This window comes from Tripterygium wilfordii, chromosome 3 (genome assembly GCF_013401445.1).
Source record: "Tripterygium wilfordii isolate XIE 37 chromosome 3, ASM1340144v1, whole genome shotgun sequence".
Lineage (NCBI taxonomy): Eukaryota > Viridiplantae > Streptophyta > Magnoliopsida > Celastrales > Celastraceae > Tripterygium > Tripterygium wilfordii.
This window is the reverse complement of record NC_052234.1, coordinates 2,904,617-2,920,794: the sequence shown is the minus strand read 5'-3', so window position 1 is coordinate 2,920,794 and position 16,178 is coordinate 2,904,617. Positions and strand designations below refer to the sequence as shown.

The 16,178-nt window shown below is 40.2% G+C and overlaps 1 pseudogene; it reads right to left on the bottom strand.

The window, feature by feature from the left end:
• Positions 1-957: 957 nt before the first annotated feature.
• LOC119995295 lies at positions 958-15,563 on the bottom strand (annotated as a pseudogene).
• Between the last annotated feature and the right edge of the window lie 615 nt (positions 15,564-16,178).

The window sequence follows — 16,178 nt, the reverse complement described above, 5'->3', positions numbered from 1 at the left end:
TGTAAAATGTTATAATTCTAATAATGACGGGATTGTCAACTTGGCCTTTCGATTGTCAGCTAATCAAGTTCCTACTAGCAAAGGTAGGAAAACCGATTTTGGAACACAAATCCCATATAATTTATAAACTTACGACAAATTGCCACCACTTGCGGCTTGCCTGCCACAAATTAATAATATCTGTAGCCTGATTCAGAAGGAGAATCATCTGCTTCTGGGATATCCAGGGCTTGCTTTCAAGCAACACCGTGAGCTCTTCCCAAGCATCTTTCCTCGGCCAAAAATAGTAAGGGCTGAGTGGGATTGTTCCATGCCCAGGTATACTTTGATCAAGGGAAATGCCAATGTTCTTTTCCATCCAAATAAATTTCAAGACAAGCCGTGGTTTCTCCATTGGCTTTACAGCCACTCCAAGCTTCTGCAGAACCAAGGGAACATAAAAGTTCACAAAAAAATTTAGAATCGTTGTTCCAGTAACTGAGAAAGTGTAAGAGAGGAAACAAACCAAAACATACAGTAACATTATATTTTTGAAAAATCAAAACCTCACAGCCAAGAAATTATACAAGCATTTAGGCTCAAATCTCAATGAAGTGCAACTTTCTTGGTAGTTCATTCCAAAAGTCAAAAGTTCATTTTATTTCAATTTACATTCCACTTAACAGGGAATCACAAAAAAATCAATTCAAAGCAAGTTCAGGGAAATGAAATCTAAAATCTTTCTTGAGAAAACATCTGAATTCTGAAAATACAATGCATTACATTCCCAAGCAGATTTAATTCTAAAAAAAACCCATCAATTCACATATATCGATAATTTTTTACATCCCTACGACAAGGAACTGCGAAGGGATTCAATTTTTTTATTATGAAAAGATTTAAATTAAACAAAAAATATAATAAATCTTGTTTTTAATTCTATTGAAATAAAAACAAAAAAATCTATTACACGAAGTCTACTATGAATATGGTTTGTCAACTGAGAGAATCATACGTCTTGAAACACAGAAACAATTAGGGCCTCGGCTGAGCTGATGGCTAACTAAAATTACAGATGATTTATCTGAGCATTGGCAACCTTCTCTACCTCAACCAGGGAGCGTAAACTCATTCAAACAATCAATTCTTATCCCTCATGAATAAGTGCTCATGAGGCCGAAATTATAAATCAGGACCATGCTTCAACGAGGTATTTACCAGCCCTTTCCAATGCCCTAAGCCACCTGACAGCAGAATCTTTCGGCACCCCAGCCTCTTTGGATACAATATCCTCAAGAGTTGACAATACATGGGCAGGCATTTTGGTTGAAGAACCTGCAACGTAGATGGCAGCACCCTTTAACAGCAAATCCCAAATTCGCTGGCTGCTTTCCTGCATCTTGTGCTGCACATACATCTTCTGTGGCTGATCTCTTGAGAACGCAACGTAAAAACCTCCACCCCTTCCCTCTGAAAGTAAACCACCATTTTCCGAATGAGACGACCAAAAATCCCGGTACAAAAAGTCATTCTCTTCATTTCGGCAACCAAAGAAAAATATAACTGGAGTAGCCGATCCAGAAGCATCCTGTATGGCTCTTTGCTCCAAGAACCCCCAACAAGAATGAGAGGCAGAGATGGTGGGGGAGAAGGAAGGGATCCTTCGTGAAACCATGCTGGAATATAAACACCTGTCCATGCACACAATAAAATTTTCGTTATTACACCCAAAATGCTGATATGTTCACAATAGCTGATACAAGTTAATTAGTTCATATAAAAAAAAAGATTTAGGTCTTCACATTGTCATACTTTGTTTGGTATCAACCCCAGCAAGCCACATTGAGCACAGACCCGCTCTCTTCCGCTTGAAAGGTGTTGTCCATGACACAACATTCACAGTTAAATGCACTTCATTTGGGTGAACCAACTGGGAAGAAGAAATGGAGAAAGCTCTTTGGTTTAGTGGAGGAACAAGCTGCACCAACCATTCAAACGGCATTTGCACAGAAGGAAAATCCTCTAATACCTGTAACACTTGCAGATATTAGGAGGAAGGTGAAAGTACAATCCAAAGAAATAAAAGGCTGAATTTTCTGTTAACAAAATATACATATAAAGTACTATTATTAATTGCTAAAAGGCTTAGGTTTCTATGCTTAAAAGATATCTAGGTTGGTCTTTCAACATATCATTTAATATCAAAATAAACATTTTTGAGCACATAACACATCAAGGTCCAATTCTGTGAGTACAGAGTACCAGTAAATTTTATCCTTGAAATGATAATAAATAATAACAGATAAATAAAAACATAATCTCTCTCGTTAAATCCTATTCACTTCTCCCAATCTGCTTCTGTCCAAGAGAGATGCTATGTTCATCTATCATCTTGTATTACAACACTCTTCCCTTTTTCTTCTTTTTCTTTTCATTGTTCTTTTCCGGTAGAAGAACCAACAATGAAGGAAAATAAGGGCACAAAAAGAACAATAACGCCTCTTCTAGAAAACTGCAAAATATAGACAATGATGAAAACTCTAATTATCCAATCCAGCCCAGCAAAGTGAAGAGAGGAAGACAATTTTATTGAATAACAGCTGCATTAGCAAGGCCAAATAACTCCACATCTACTTTGCAAAGCCACTATGCCTCTATCAACTTCATGTAATCCAAGAAAAAGAAACAATGTAGAAAAAGGTGATAACAGGAAACTGAACAGAAAATTTTTATATTCTAAATGGGTCACACAATCGTACAGGATGACATAAAATTATGTAGAGCGCAAGCAAGAGGTTAAATGTATCAATCCTTCTAATTTTTTTCTGTTCACATTACCTCCAGAACAGTTCTTCTTTCCTTCTGGTTGTATTGATATAGGTCATCCCTCCCCTCAGGTGAGGCAAAATATTGAAGTCTCTCCTTCTCATGTTGAGCACTAGCAAAAAAGCTCATGACCTGGAAGAACAGAGTTCTCTCAGTACAAATTGTTTACAGAAGTTCGAGTATGAGAATTTTACATTGCACAAAGCATCAATGTTAATTTAGGGTAAAATACATGAAAGACCTCACTTCTAAGAAAAAAGACTCGAAGAAACTATTCGGCATCACCATATATTCATCAGTTCTAGATCAGGACGAAGTTTAGGTGCTACTTGATGGCAGTAAGTCATGGGGTTATACTCATAATTTTAAAGGGAGGCGGGAATTGAACATTGTACCACTAGGCCATAAAAGACAAGTGAGAATCCAATTTCCCCCCAATACTTTTTTTATCTAAAGAAAGAGGTGAGCTTTCTCACTTAAACGCATATTCCATTATATTCTAGTAAATTTTTTGTTCCATTTTGAATCGTTGTTGGTACCGTATTTTTTTCCACAACTATTTTCCCCCCAGTAGTTTTGGGGACATCCCAATATGCTTGTGTGAAGGGAGGACAAATTCAAGACGCAGCCTTAATTGCTAATGAGATTGTGGATCATATGTTAAAGTCCAAAAAAAGGGCTTGATATGCAAGCTCGACATGGAAAAAGCGTATGATCGTCTAAACTGGGATTTCATTATTTGTCTTTAGGAGGAAGGGTTTTCGAGATCAATGGTGCTCTTGGATTTCAGTGTCTTTCTCCATCATTGTGAATGGGGCTGCCACTGAATTTTTCCGCTCCTCTCAGGGTATCTGCCAAGGGGACCCCTTATCCCCATTCTTATTCATTTTGGGGATGGATGTCTTAAGCAAGAAGATTGATAGAGCGGTGGAAGAAGGATTCCTTGAAGCCTTTAAGGTGGGAGGAGCTGAGGCTGGAGTGTCAGTTTCTCATCTCCTTTTCATGGACGATATTTGGTCTTTTATGGAGCAAATGTTGATCAAATCATTAGTTTGAGGGGCATTCCTCTAGCTTTTGAAGTGGTTGCTGGTCTGAAAGTAAACCTGAGCAAATGTAATATCGTTCCTATTGAGGATGGTATTGATGTGACTGCCTTGGCTAGGGTTATGGGGTGTACTATTTCTGCTCTGCCAATGACTTATCTTGGCCTTCCCTTAGAAGCCAAGCAAAATGAATCTATTATGGAATCCTATCATTGAAAAGTTTGAAAAAAGGCTTTCGGGATGGAAAGGGTCTTGTCTATCTAAAGGAGGTAGGTTTACTCTCATTGGAAGCACTTTATCCAGTCTTCCTGCATACTTTATGTCCCTCTTTCCTATCCCGGTATCAGTGGCCAACAAGCTTGAGAGAATTCAATGTTGTTTTCTCTGGGGTGATAGCACTGATAAAAAATAAAAATAAAAATAAAACCGCATTTGGTTCGATGGGAGTTGGTCAAATGTCCTACTCAGGAAGGAGGATTGGGAATTAAATCCCTAACAAATTTCAATAAAACTCTTCTTGAAAAATGGCTTTGGCGATTTTCAAAGGAAAAGGATCATATGTGGAGGCGTTTGGTTGTGGCGAAAACATACTTATTTCCATGTAGGCAATGGGGCAAACCTCCTATTTTGGCATGACAACTGGGCAGGTGATTTTCCTCTCAGAGAAGCTTTCTCTGATCTGTTTAGGCTGGTACAAAGATGCTTGTGTTGCTGATTGTCGGTCTAATTGTCCTCATGGAGTGTCACTTTCAATCGGAATGCTTTTGACTGGGAGTTGGAAAAATTTCACATGTTTTGGAAGTACTTGTATAAATTTCCCATTGACACAAGGAAGGAAGATTCCATTTTCTGGTGTGAGTCTGGAAACGAGGTATTCACTGTAACAGTTTCTATAGGAATCTCACATCTGAACATGATAATATGGCCAATACAGAATTCTGTTTGTTTTGCAACATATAAGTGACAGGTAAACATACCTAAAATTCACATGCCCAAATCCAATAATTAGAAAAGAGTATGCTTCCATGGGCTGAATAGCAATATAAAAGAAGCAAAAACATAACTTAACCAAGTAGTTTACTCAAGAGGTTGTGATCAAAAGCAACATATGCAAAAAAGGATTCTTGCCTCAAAGAAATAGCGTCAAGGGGAAGCTGATGCAACATCCATTGTCAATTCCACGAAAGTTTTCAACTTGACAGGCACCTTTGAGGAAATAATCTGAGTATGGAGGTCATTCTCTACTTCTCTAGGTTGAACCTGAGATGGATATGTTGTTCAAAATTAACATAATACAGTACAAAGTAAAATTTATACGATGCTGGTCATCTATTTCAGCAAATAAACTTTTAGAAAACAAGAGAGTAATTATGTCAATGAATTTAAAAAAGGCCACAACACAAAGTGTTTAGAGGATAGCAACAATATTTGTTAACAATTTCTGTCTGACAAACTATAGTCATCTCCTCTTGGCAGTTCAGCTTATACAATTTCTACAAAATCAACTCCCATACTTTTAAGCTCTCCCAACCATTTTAATATCTTCACTTGTAACATATATTAACACAGTCATGTTACTTGTAACTGCTTTTCTCAGTAGGTTTTCCTGGACTTGTGTGGAAGCTATATGTAAATGTCTATGTTTATGCTCAATTTTAACTAAAATGTAACACATAACACTCTACGCCAACCATCTAACTTCCGGTAATGCAGTCATATAGAGAAAAGTTATGCAATATAGTGAAGGCTAAGATCACCCATGTTTATGTACCCCCTCTGTCCATGAAGTGTGTTAGTGCATAAAATGTACCCAGTGAAGTTATCTTAGATAGGATCAGGTCAATGAAAGTCTTTATCCAAGCAAAATTTCCACAGGATATTAATAATCAACAGATATACAACATAATACGTACGGTGATCATAGCATCAGGATTCAAACTGCAACGCTGTATGAAACAATCTATTGCTTCAGGATTTTGACTGGGGAGAACCTCAACGACATCGCCAACTTCATATTCAACCAACTGAAATTTAGAAAGTGCAATTTCACTCACATATAAACAGGGATGAAATTAGAAGAAAAATACTTAACAATGATGTAAAAACAACCAGAATTCCAGTTAGGGCAGAACATATAGTAAAAGTACTTACGGATGAAACTTGCTCAAATTCAAAGTGGCGCACATCTTTTCCACAACCTGCTCTTGTCAGAAATTGGTTCTTGATCTACATGTGGCAGTTGACCCATATAAAGAAAGGGGAGAGAGCGAGAGAGAGAGAGAGCGCTTGAAAAAAATATTGCATACTTCAGGTCTAATAGTTAAGCAGAAATGCCTAAAGTAATGTAAGAATTTTTTTATTGGAGAATGAAATTTCATAGAATAACAGCACCCAGGAGGTGCCCAGAAACAAACAAGGTTACATGAGATTCAAAGTGATGTAAGATGTTGATCAAGAAATGAGAATTTTACACGCTCAGGTAACAGGAATCCTATTTCTCATTATTCACATGACATGCGAAGAAAAGAAAAGAAAAGAAGAGAGTAAGCAAGTCAAAGATCACCAATATATAAACTTGTTAAAAATGGCAACTCAAAATGGAATGTAAATCAAGAAAAAAAAGAAGTTGGATTAACATGCAGTTCTTATGCTTTGTACATGACATAAAGATCACCCATACACTATAATCAGAAAGGTAAAGGTCAAATATTAGCAAAACTGACAATAAAGGAATTGATTGTTTTATTATACATATCTACTTCTGACGAAATGTTCTACACCAGATGGCACTTGTTAGTGGTTATTAACAACAACTCCCAAGTTTCTCACATGCAAAAGTCAATCACTAAATGTATGTCAATCTCCTGATCAGGATGGCTTGTAATACTTCCTGTTTCTTGAGGTATTTGACAAAACAAGGGGCTCAGCTGGAAGGGATAATAAGTTTATGGATACAAAAACTAGCCACACACTGGCCAGGATTATGCAACCCACTAGGAGCAATCTCAAAATCAAACAAGTAGTTTTATATTTCTGACAAGTTTCGGCAACATAAATGCTCCATCTTACCCAAGTCTCACACAAGTTTGAGTTACAATGGCATTCTAATGAATTGCAACTTTGCAAGAGAAATTGTGGCTTCAAATTTCAAACAATCAATTAGAGGGAGAAGAAAAAGAACGGTACGTCCAAATACATGCTACATATACCATTTTAAGAAAGCAGTCAGGTCGCATCCCCGAATGTGATAATTTTCCAGGATGCATTGAACGGGCTGTCTCAATTTGCATCTCCATACATTCAATATCTGTGAAAACCAAAGCAAGTAGCTATCACAGTCTACAGAAAATTTATTAGCTGCAATAGAAAACAATAAGAGTTCATGTTCCTTGAGAAAACAGCAGCGAAAAATAACATTTTCTCAAAAGCAATACTATCAACGACAACATATCATTTATCTAAGTTAAAATAGCAATTAAAAAGGAAAGAAATTTAATTGATTTAGTTTACCTGATGCAATAGATGACAATGGAAACACATTGGCAGCGTCATGATAAGTGATTTTAATTTTTGGTTGATCAATCAATTTCATATCTGGAACCATAAAATCTGGACCTTTGAAGAACTTGGGATTGATCTGGTACAGCATACTCCACAACAACGACATCCAAGGATCTAGAGCACCTTCATACCTGCAATTGGAATCGCTATCTTGAAAGACCAAAAGCTTTTCTCAAACTAGCATCACTGGCTACAAAAGATGCAGCTAAAACTCAAGGCTTAGAGATGCTAAACAAGGAAGGGGAAGGAAAAGAACAATGCAAACTTACTTTGATTAAAAGGAAAAGAAAAAGGAGTACTCATGTTTTTTGGTCGTTAATGAAACAAAAGAATGGCTGGAATTAGTTCAAAGCAAAACCCTGACATGCAAACAACTAGTATGAGTAGAGGGTATTAGGTGACATTTTGGCCACATTTTCTTCTGAGGTTGTGTAGAGGATATTGAACAGTTACTTACAGGAAAAATTCACATCAGTCCCTTCAATCACTCAAACTAATATATTTTGTACAAGTACATGATACTACATTAAATACCTAAATGCTTAAACAAGTGATTTCAGTCAACACCAGATCATTTTAGGAAATTTTCATTTGACTTCGAGTTTTTTGTGATTTAGTTCTCGAAATTGTATTGTGTGTGTGTCTATATATATATATATATATATATAATTAGCTGTATAAAACAGTTAAACTTTAACCTAATTTGAGCATGTTAATTGTGATGGAAATGTAGTAGATGTCTATTTAGTCAAGGAATTACCAAATAATACTATTAAAACAGCTAATAAAGTTTCACCCCTGTTGCTTTCAAACTTACGTTCTCTCTGAATGAGCAAACTAAAACTATCCCTTGGTTCACCGGGCAATGAAAGCAGAAAGGTTCGCTCTAAGGTTGGTCTTAAATGAATACCAAAATAAATCAGCTTGTTAGAGATGTGTATTTTGTATATTTTTAGTATAGAAGGGTAGTATGGTCTTCTCTTCATTCTCTTGTCTATATACTCATGTATTACTCATTTGTTACACAACATATACAATTTTACCTTTGTAACATGGTATCGAGCTAGGTTTATTTCCTCTCAAATTTTTTTTCGTGCCGCCTCTTTCCTTCCGGCACTCCCCCTCTCCGGCGAGCTCTATCTCTCCTGCTCACTGCTTCTCCGGCAAGCTCTCTCTCTCTCCTGCTCACTACTTCTCCGGTGAGCTCTCTCTCTCCTGCTCACTCTGCTCAACTGCTTCTCCGGCGATCTCTCTCCTGCACAACTGCCGTGTGTGTCCCAGGCGAAAGGTCCTTCTTATTTTGGGAAAGCAAGTACAACTTCTGCAACTCAACGCGCAACCCAGCCAGATCTGTTTTTTGACCTTCTGACATTGCAGTTTGGCCCTCCATATTTTTGAAATTGCAGTTTGGTCCCTCCAGCTTTCTGACATTGCAGTTTGGCCCTTCATATTTCTGAAATTGCAGTTTGGTCCCTCCAGCTTTCTGACATTGCCGTTTGGCCCTTCATATTTCTGAAATTGCAGTTTGGTCCCTCCAGCTTTCTGACATTGCAGTTTCGCCCTCCATATTTCTGAAATTGCATTTGTATTGATGGCAACTCTTGGTGCTGATTTTCCACCTTTGACGGGGACTGGTTCCTCTGCCACTCGGTCTTTGTCGACCTCGGCTGTTACTACGGCACTCTCATCATCATCGACGACCGTTGGTTTGACCACCCTTGACCTTCCTCGGGATTTTCTTCCCACTTCGACTGATTTTCGGCTCACTTCAGCCGGCGACTGGCCTACTTGGAGTGCCACGGTTCGTAATGCCTTGTTTGGCCGAGGGCTCTTATCTTATCTCACAGATGGTCCACCTGCTGATGGTTCTGATGATGTTTTAGTTGCTTGGACTCTTCGAACTAACCGGGTCTCCAGTTATCTGATTGAGTCTCTCGACCCGGCTCTCCGTCCTGATCTAGTTACTCAAGCTGCCCATGTTGTTTGGAGATCTCTTACCGCTCGTTTTGTTGAGCGCAGTGGCGCTCGTCAGTATTCACTTCTCACTCAGGCTGCTACTGCTCGTCAGGATGATCGGTCTATTCAGCAGTTCTATCACCACATGCGTGGTTTTTGGCGTGAGTTGGAGGTTTTTCTCCCTGCTGGCAGTCATATTGCTGCTGATGTGGTTTTTCGGGATATGCGTCACATGTACGAGTTTCTGATGGCTCTCCGCCCCGAGTTTGGTCCTCTGGTTGGTCAGCTTATACATCGCGACCCCCCTCCCAGCCTCGAGACTGCAGTTGCTGAGTTAGTCGCCGAGGAAACTCGTCTTCGCCTACTAGGTGGGGTCAAGTCTACTCCTGCACCCTCTAGTTTCTCCGGTGTTCTTGCTGCAGCTCCCTCTGGTGTTTCCACAGCTCCGTCACCTCCATCTGGTCGTCCTACTTGCCCTCATTGCATGCGGCCAGGTCATACTATAGATGACTGTTGGAAGCTCCACCCTGAGCGTCGTGTTGGACCTCGTGGCCGCGGCCGCCGTGCCTCCACTTCCATTGTTGCGGCTGTTACTCATGTACTTCCTTCTCCTGCTCCTGCTCCTGCTCTTGCTTTGCCTCAGATTGATATTCAGCACTTTCAGCAGTTCCAGCAGTTCCAGCAGTATCAGCAGCGTCTTGAGCAGATGACTACTTCTTCTAGCCCTGGTAGCACTCCTGCACCCTCTGCTTTCTCAGCCACTGGTATGTCTAGTACTTGGATTTTTGACTCTGGGGCCTCTCATCATATGACCTCTGATGCCTCACTGTTGACTGATTGTAGTCCCGCACCTCCTATTCCCTCTATTTACACTACTGATGGTTCTCCATTGAGAGTTTCTCAGGCTGGCTCTATTACTACTACCTCAGAGCCCTCCGGCCATCTCTCTCTACCCTTTGTTCTTCATGCTCCTCAATTGAGCATGAACCTTATTTCTGTTGGTGGTATATGTGATTTTGGCTATGATGTTTTATTCACACCCTCTTCTTGTCGTGTGCAGGATCCGTCTACCAGCCGGGTGATTGGCAGTGGTCGTAGAGTGGGTGGCCTCTATCATCTCCAGTCCCTCCACATTCCCTCCTCGCGTCCCAGTTTTTGTGGTCTTGCCTCTCCTACTCCTGATATCTGGCATAGACGATTAGGTCATATTTCTGAATCGCGACTCAAGAGTCTCTCCCTGTCTGGAGCTCTCGGTCGTGGTCCTTTTTCTGCTTTGAGTCCTTGTCTTGGTTGTAAGCTTGCTAAAGCTACAACACTCCCCTTTTCCCCCAGTGTATCCCAAACTTCTAGTGTTTTTGATCTACTACATTCAGATATTTGGGGCCCTGCACCTCTCCCTTCTATTTGTGGTTATCGTTATTATGTTTCCTTTATTGATGACTTTACTCGCTATACTTGGGTCTATCTCTTACAACATCGCTCTGAGATTCTCTCTGTGTATGAGCACTTTACCACTATGATTTTCACTCAGTTCGGTCGTCGCATCAAGACGCTTCGCTCTGATTGTGCTCTTGAGTACTTGTCTTCTAGTATGCGCTCGTTGCTCTCCTCTCACGGTACCATTTTTCAACACTCATGTCCTCACACACATGAGCAGAATGGTGTTGCTGAAAGGAAGCATCGACACATTCTAGAGACTACTCGGGCACTTCTACTTTCGGCTTCTGTGCCTCGTTCTTACTGAGCTGAGGCTGTTCTCACGTCAGTAAATCTTATCAACATTACTCCCTCTTCAGTTCTCCCTGGTCGTATCTCTCCTCATGAACGGCTCTTCAGCTCCCCACCTGACTACTCTCGTCTTCGCACATTTGGCTGCACTTGTTTTGTCCTATTACCTCCTCCTGAGCGTTCCAAATTGTCTCCTGTTTCTGTCAAATGTGTTCTCCTCGGTATCAGTGCTGAACATAAGGGTTATCGTTGCTACGATCCCTTGACTCGGCGCGTCCGTATCTCTCGTCATGTCTCCTTTCTTGAGGATGTTCCTTATTTCTTCTCGACATCTCAGGATCTTACCTTTCTTACGCTTCCGCCTTTACCCACTCCTGAAATTTCTACTCTCTCTCCTCCTGTTTCCTCTACCTCCATTCTAGATATTTCCATCTCTTCCACTCCCTCGGATTCTACTCCTACTGAGCCTAATCCTCCATCTTCCTCGTCCTCTGTTGGCCCTGATCACGTTCCCCCTGTACCTGATCCTCCATCTCCATCTTCATCATCGTCCTCGACTGATATTGTTCCTCCTCCTCCTTCATCTGGTATTACTCCTTATCCTCTTCACTACACCCGTGATCTTGACTATGTCCCATCTTCTAGTTCTGATACTACCACATCCTCCTCGATCACTTGTCCATCCTCTGCTAGTACGGATCCTCCTGCACCTCGCTATCCTCAGCGCGAGCGACGTCCTGTGGAGAGGTATGGTTATAGTTCTGTTTCCACTTATGCTCCACAGTTTACTGCTTTTCTTACTGCTCTTCATTCGGAGTCTGAGCCTCGTACATACATTGAGGCATCTCAGTCCGTTCAGTGGCAGCAGGCTATGGCTGAGGAGTTTGAGGCTTTTCGGGAGACTCGGACTTGGGATGTGGTTCCTCTTCCTGTTGGTGTTAGGCCTATTGGCTGCAAATGGATTTACCGGGTCAAACGTCGACCTGATGGGTCCATTGAGCGCTATAAGGCGCGTCTTGTAGCTAGAGGTTTTTCTCAGGTGCATGGTATTGATTATGATGAGACCTTTGCTCCAGTTGCTCAGATGACTACAGTTCGCACTTTATTGGCAGTTGCGACAGTTAGTCAATGGCCTCTTCTTCAGATGGATGTGAAGAATGCCTTTCTCAATGGTGATCTTTCAGAAATTGTTTACATGCAACCCCCTCCTGGACTTCGGACTCCTCCTCAACATGTTTGTCGCCTTCGTCGGGCTATCTATGGTCTCAAACAAGTCCCTCGGGCTTGGTTTGAGCGTTTTCGTCAGGTGGTGACTCAGGCTGGATTTACTGAGAGTTCTCAGGATCACTCTCTATTTGTTCGGTCATCCCCTCAGGGGCGGGCGATTCTGCTGTTGTATGTGGATGATATGATCATTACAGGTGATGATACCGTTGCCATTCAGTATCTTCAGCGACACCTTCAGTCTCAGTTTCGGATGAAAGATCTTGGTTCTCTCAGGTATTTTCTTGGTATTGAGATTACTCGTTCTGATCATGGCATTCTGCTGTCCCAACAGAAGTATCTCTCTGACATCCTCAGTCGGGCTGCTCTCTTAGATACTCGCAGTGTTGACACTCCTCTTGAGCTTAATGTGAAGCTCCGTCCGACTGATGGTCAGCCTCTTCCTGATCCGACTCGCTACAGGCAGATTGTTGGTCAGCTTGTGTACCTATGCATCACTCGTCCGGATATTGCTCATGCTGTGAGTATTGTGAGTCAGTTTATGTCTGCTCCCAGCTCAGTTCACTATGGTGCTCTCCTTCGGATTCTTAGGTATCTCAGTGGGACTATAACTAGGTCCTTGTACTTATCATCATCCTCGCCTCTCACTCTTCAGGCATACTCAGATGCTGATTGGGCAGGTGATCCTACTTCTCGTCGCTCTATTACAGGCTACTGTGTGTTTCTTGGTGACTCTCTCATCTCTTGGCGCAGCAAGAAATAGAATGTAGTCTCTCTTTCTAGCACGGAGGCGGAATATCGTGCAATGGCCACTACGGCTAAGGAGATTGTTCATCTACGTCGTCTCCTTAGTCACTTGGGTGTCCATATTTCTGGACCCACACCGATGCATTGTGACAACAGGAGTGCTATCCATATTGCCAGCAATCCTGTTTTTCACGAGAGGACGAAACACATTGAGATTGATTGTCACTTTGTTCGTGAGCAGTTTCTATCGGATGTTCTCTCCTTGCCTTTCACTTATTCTGTTGCACAATTGGCGGATTTCTTCACGAAGTCTCACACTGTTTCTCGTCATCAGCTTCTCATTGGCAAACTCTCGGTGTTTGACCCACCTTGAGTTTGAGGGGGGGTGTTAGAGATGTGTATTTTGTATATTTTTAGTATAGAAGGGTAGTATGGTCTTCTCTTCATTCTCTTGTCTATATACTCATGTATTACTCATTTGTTACACAACATATACAATTTTACCTTTGTAACACAGCTAATTATGGAGAATGTAAGTTAGAAAGCAACTAGGGTGAAACTAATCAGCCGATTCAAGAGGATCATCTGGAACAGTGGTGAAATTTGGTCAATATTTTCATGTCATTAGCACGTCGTGCGAATGGCCAATTGACCTTGTCACATCTAACTAATGCAGCACAGGTACGACCAAAAATCCAGCAGCTATTATCAATATATTATTTTCAAGTTTTAAGAAAATTTCATAAGTTATCAAGTGAAATCATACCCAGAAGGGTGCTGATCATCTCCCAAACCTCTTTCAAGTAGAGCTGAAGCCCCAAGATTGGAAAGTCTTCTGTCGAGCTTTTTAGCAACAAACTGCAGTGATCAACATCAAAGTAAATCCTTTTGTTTTTTATATGCAATGTAACAAGAAGAAACATTTTTTTCCCCTGAAAAACTACTCGATTCTGCTGTATTATCAATAATTTGGATGAAAACTAATAACCACCGGCAAGTAATGCAATCCAAGGAGTAGAATACAAGTAAAATATGGGAAAATTTAAGAATTCACAAAACAGCCCTTTAACAGATAACCAAAATGAAATACCTAATTGGGGTAAATATGAAATAGATTGTTTAATGGTATAGAAACTCGAAGAAGGTCCCAAGGAATTTGAGGTCTTGATTAGACGAGTTTTCTAATACTACAAGGTAAATATAATTTGCATAAAAAAAATTCTTCTTTCTTTAATAAGAAACAAAACTATTATTTTTTTTATACATTATTTGTCAAAAACTAAAAATGTCACTGAAAGGTTTCAGGAGTTTCCAAACGCATCCATAACTTTTGTAGAGGTCAAACAACAACATACCTAATGTAAAGGACCTCGATGAAACATAAAACAAAAATTCTAAAGCATCAACCTTTATTTCAAATAATGAATTTTCATCCCCCATTTCTAACTTGTAAAACCAGAAAGGGAATCCGGTAAAGAATCAAATATATGATTGACATAACTTATGTCAACAACTTTCTCCATCGGAGCTCAAGTGGTCTAGTGGTAGCTTCCTCTTCATCACTTGCTCAAGATGCAGGGTCCCCCTCCCTCAGAAAATTAATAACATGTCCCATGACTTGCTAAAAAAAACCTTCATTCTTAAGAAAACAACAAGAAGCTGGCACAACCTCAGAACAAATATAGTACACTCTATGACTAATTCAGAATTTTAATATGTGTTGAATTATTGAGAGCTCATCAGAAATAGATTTTCAATAAAAAGTAAGTTCTCGTAAAAAAAATCTGAGAGAATAAATATAAAATTCCCCAGTAACACATAGAACTCTTAAAGGCATTACATTATATTTCTGGTAACCAGAATCACCTAATCCGAACACAGCATAATGCACTCCTTCCAGCCAATGGTTACTTAAATTTCACTGCAGCAGAAACATCCAAAAGACCTATATACAGTAAAAGGTGAGTTGATATAAAGAAATATACACAGACCTCAGGTCTCCTGCCCCACCCAAATGAATGAAAAGAGGCAACCCTGAAGAGGAAAGAGGGAAATAAAATCTCAACCAACCTTCATTGAGTCTGGTGTATCTCCCTGGCCAGTGGTAGAAACAACAAAAACTACAGTGTCTTCACAAGGTAAGAAATTCTATAACATCAGAAAAATAGCATTCTTATGAGCATAACTTTCAAGCCAGCAGAAAGGTGTTAGGCCCTCAAGGAATATAAGAGAATCCTTCAGAGAAACCAGTGTTATCCAAAAGAAAAGCGTAGAAGAGAGTAGAAAGCCTCACTATCACCAGAAAATCATGAATGTCATGCCATCATAGTTCATAGAATTTTACAAAACAACGTTTAAGCTGAATAGACTAATAGAGCTCTAATCCTACAGAATCCCGTACCATAAGCTTGTGCATGACATGGGTCTTTACAGACACTTTGCAGTCAATTAAGGATCAAGTGCTCCTAACATGCAGTGAAGATACTTCTTTAAACAAAGGTTAATTTCAAATCTAACCCTTCTTTTCAAAACACTTAAATATAACCCTTTTGCCAAAGGAAAAGACATTCATATCCTTTCACGTCTTTTCATGCACCACCTCTCTCTCTTAAACCCTAAAAATGATTTTCCCTCCCAAAAACACTCCTCTCCCTCTGCGAAACCACTCTCTCTCTCCTTCAAACCCAGTAAAACCGCCCATGTATACCTCTTTCATTCGAAATTTGTCACAGATCTAGTGAAATCGATAAGCCAAAAGCTCAAATCTTCAAGGTTGAAGTATCGGGACGTATAAGCTCGGTAAGCTGCCATAGCGACGTCGTCGAAGACGCAAACGAGCCTAAAGTCGGCAACGCAATCTCCGAATTCGTTCCCCTAGAACATATAAGTGCTCACCGTGGTCGCTACATGTCCAACCCTTCGTCTCCTACTTCAGCGAGTTTGCATTTTACCATACAACATCTTGTGCTAAAACATCTTGTCATTTAAGTCGAGAAGGCAGATAGCACCAAACTAAGGTTAGTGTAGTGCATTTTATGAGTTAATATACCAGTACAAATATTTCGTTGATAAATGATTTTTCGTTGATGTGAGACAAATTTTTCGTTGGTTACT